Source organism: Hipposideros armiger, unplaced genomic scaffold (genome assembly GCF_001890085.2).
Source record: "Hipposideros armiger isolate ML-2016 unplaced genomic scaffold, ASM189008v1 scaffold_350, whole genome shotgun sequence".
Taxonomy (NCBI): domain Eukaryota; kingdom Metazoa; phylum Chordata; class Mammalia; order Chiroptera; family Hipposideridae; genus Hipposideros; species Hipposideros armiger.
The window spans coordinates 64,736-68,930 of NW_017731700.1; positions in this window are offsets into that span (position 1 = coordinate 64,736).

Consider the following 4,195-nt stretch of genomic DNA (forward strand, 5'->3'; position numbering starts at 1 on the left):
AGTATTTCCTTTTCCTGGCCTAGGAGTCTCCTCTAAGGGCCTTCACTTATATGAATGAACTTCGGAGGCATATCCAAAAATCATCTAAAATGTCATGGAAAAAACTGCATTTTTCCTGGGAGACAATTATCAGCTTTCATCAAAGGTGGTCCATGACACAGATGTCATTAAGAACCACTGATGGGCCAGATAATATGCATTGGCAAAAAGTTACCTAGAGCCAAATACTTATTTCTGAAAGAATTTTACAAGTGTCTCTTCAGGGAACCAAATAATTTGAGTGTGGTGTTTATTAAGATGAGACAGGAGATGGCTCAATTTTCATTTAAGACACATCCTTTGTTGTGCAATTTTGATTTAAACCAATTACTAATGGACATTTCTAACAGATTTTGTTGTTAGTGTGCTAGTTTGTTTGTTTTTAATTCGCCATTGAGGGAACATCTGTCACTTTTTATCACATTTATTTGATTGTGCCTCCACTCTCCTCTTCTATCTGGCTGTCTATAACAGTTTGACCAATGGCAAGGAGTGGCTAGTTCAGACAGATTTTACTGTCCCTGTTAAATATTAGCTGGGGCAGACATTCACCAATTCTGAATGCATTATATTGCATTTCCTATAAGTCTCTAAATTATTTCACATGAATCTTGGGACTTTCTGGCTAGGCTATAAGCAACTTGAGGGCAAGAATCAAGTCCTGTGCTGTATCCTATTTAGCATGATACTGGGCAAAGAATAAAAGTGAATTCAGTGAATTCACTTTCATTCAGCAAATAATTTCTAGAAGACATTTCATGAAGGAACTATAACAAAGAATACGACAAAACCTTGTACCTCAGTGTTTACAATCTGGGGAGTCTAAGATNAATGATACAATATTGTGTAGAAGCAAGGGCCAGGCTGTGTGGTGCAGCTAGTAAGCACTACAGAAATAAATAGAAGGAAGCTATCACTGGGGTTTGTTAAGTGGGAAGGCTTTTGGGAGGAGCTGGGACCTGAGGTAGCTCTCAAAGAAAAATGTGAGAAGTAGATTATTTGAGGTTGGAGGTAGGGGAGAGGGTTATTGCAAGCAGAATCAAAAATAGAGTGAAGACACACAGAGAGGAATGAATATAGCGTGTGCTGAGAGGATTCATGACCTGTTCATGGTAAAGAGCAGTGAAGTGAAGTCTGGTGTGGCAGGGTAAGCTAAGCAGATAGAAGGCCTTGAGTGCTGATCTCAAGGGTTTTTCTCTGCCTTAGAGTTGTTTATTAAATAAACATATATCTGCTCCAAGCACTCTCACTATTGTTATCCATCAAGCAGCACATGGCATATATTGGCTTTCCAAAGTGCTGTTTCATATTATGTTTGTAGGGGGAAATGTGACGAGTCAACATGTCGAAAGGGAATCATAGCTATTGCCTTCAATGCAATACAAAACTCCACTCAAGCTGCTGGGATTTTTATGGTCACAGCAGCCCAGAGATACATTGTTTAATATTTCAAATTATATCTTTTTTCCTCCTTTCTCTAACGGGCCTGTGTTTCCTTCAGTGCTCTGCCAGTTCTAGCAGCTCCAGCTGTTGCTGTCATACTTAATAAGGCTTTTGTGGAGCTGAGATATTGTGCCGCTGCACCAACTTTCCCACAGCCCACAAAATAGATGCTTTGAGATGAGCTGTTCTTCTTTCTGTATTGGCTGATGCCTAGGTTTCAATGTGACAAAGATCCCAGGTTGACCTGCAACTTATTCTGCTATCAGTGAGAGGGTATGAATCAGTAAGCTTAGTTCCCTCTAATGTCACAGCAAGGTCACTCACAAAGCTGTTAGCTTGTCGAATTGCATGAAATGATGCAAGCTGGAGCAAAACTCCCAATGTAGTAAATATCGGTGCCCACATTTGCAAAATCAGGCAACTGAATTGTGCTTTGTGTGAAGCATTAGGCAGTGGCACTTGGAAATGGAGCTCAACGGCAGGAACATCATAACTTTGAAATTATTGGCATTGACACGACTATTTTCACCCATTGTAATAGGAATGTGTTTGTGAAAGAAGCAAGGTGATTCTGCAAAGTGCCGTGAAATTATGAACTATTGGGGGATTAAAAAAGGGTGCTCTCCTGCTTGCTTTCTTGCTACTGACTTTTATTTCCTATTTTATTTATGTTAGTCCATATGTCAAGTCAAATAAAAAATAATTGGTGCTGTTTACTATTTGGTGATTTTACTGCTGCTTGTACAACATATGCAGATATTCTAAATGTGTGTCAGTAATGCCAGGATATCACAAATAAGAAGTATTCAGAATGGAAATAACACTGTGCACACTCACATTCCCATAATAAGCCCATAGGAGTCTGATCCTGAGAGACTCAGACAATCCTTAGGTGGATGTTTAAATAGGCTGTCATAGAAAAGGATGCAAGCAAAGCATCAGTGTTCACATTTCCACTGACAAAATAACAGAAATATTTATGTTCTCAAAAATGGAAAGGGAAAGAACCAAAACGTAGGGATATACTCGTAGACATAGTCTCATACACACATTGTGTATATGTGAGTGTCTGTGAAAGTGAAGTTCACACTGACACAGAAGAGGACTGGGGGTCACATGAAGAGACACTTAGTGCCAGATCTTGATTTTGAACCCTGTCCCCCCACCCCTAACTTATGAACCCATGCTCTGCACCTGTGCACCATCCCTGGCTTTGCACATAAATGTCACTGTCTCTGGAAAATCTTCCCCTCCATCTCTGCCTGGGAAATCCTGCCCTATCCCTCAAGGTCCAACCCAGGTGTGGCCTCCACCATGAAACTTCCCCTGATTTCATGTCCCCCATCCTAACAGATGTGACCTCTCTTATGGCTATGGGATGGGGGTGGAACATCAGTTCTGGGATGTAGGGGACTGTTGGAGACATTGGGATGGGAGCAAGCTGACAGAAAGAGTTAGAAGTTCACATTCAGAATATGTACTTTATACTCATAAAAACCACTCCTGGTGATTCTCATTATCAGGCAAGTTTGAGAAACACTGACCCAGTCTTATCCCCTCAATTTATAGAGACAGCTGAAGTTCAGAGAGGGAATTGACTTGTCTAAGATCATGCAATCATTTAATGACAGACTAGCATGTAGATAACCCACTATTGTTTTAGTTCAGTTATGTACCCCCTTATATTATATTCCAACAGCAGGATCAGATACATAATTTGTAAGGCCCAGTGTAAAATGAAAATGTAGGGCCCCTTGTTCCAAAATTATTAGGCATTTCAAAATGGCAAGGGCAGCACATTAAAGCAAGAACAGAGCCCTTGTACATACAGAGCCCTGGGCAACTGCACAGATCACAGACCTATGAAGCTGGCTTTGTCCCACAGAGAATGTCGACTTGTATCTTGCATGTGATAGGTCATTCTATAAACACTTGTTGGATGAATGAACAGATCAGATTAACACCTCTCATCTGCCAGGAATCTATGAGAATGGACACTGGATGAGTATGTTTTGTTGGAAACATAGGAGAGAAGAAAAAAAAGTACAGAACATGAGACACAGGGTTACCATTGTTTATGTTGGGATATATACATGAGTTTTGCACATTGTTTGATGTTGTTACAAGAGCTGTTCAGTATAAACAATTCCTAAGTAACTAACACAGGGTCTCTGACTAGTAAGAACAATGAATTTCAAACAGCAACCATGACTGGGGAGGAGGCTTTGCAGCCATATTAGGCCAGGGGGCTAGGAGGAAAAGGAGAAAAAAATGGCCATCTACTGGACAACTGTACATATTTAATAAGGAATGGTATGGGGTACAAAAATAAATCCGAGTTTGTTAGATTTGATCTGCCTGGGGAATTGTTGTGTAGCTAGCTCTCTTAGTAAAGCTTAGACCTAAAGAATAATCAAAGCTTTTCTGAGACGACTGGAACCCTTATGCTGCCACCTGACCTTTGAAAGTCACAGCTGCTATGGAACACTGTTTACATGGTCCACATTATTCCATTAGGCCACAGGTTCTTAATTTATTTTTGTATTAGTTTTCTATTGCTACATATCAAATTAGCACAAACTTAATGGCTTTTAAGCCACCTATTTTATATCCCATATTTTTTGTAGGTCATAAGTCCAGGTGCAGTGTAGTTGGTTTCTCTGATCAGGATGTCACAAGGCTGAAATCAAGTCAATGTGTGGGCTGTGTTCTC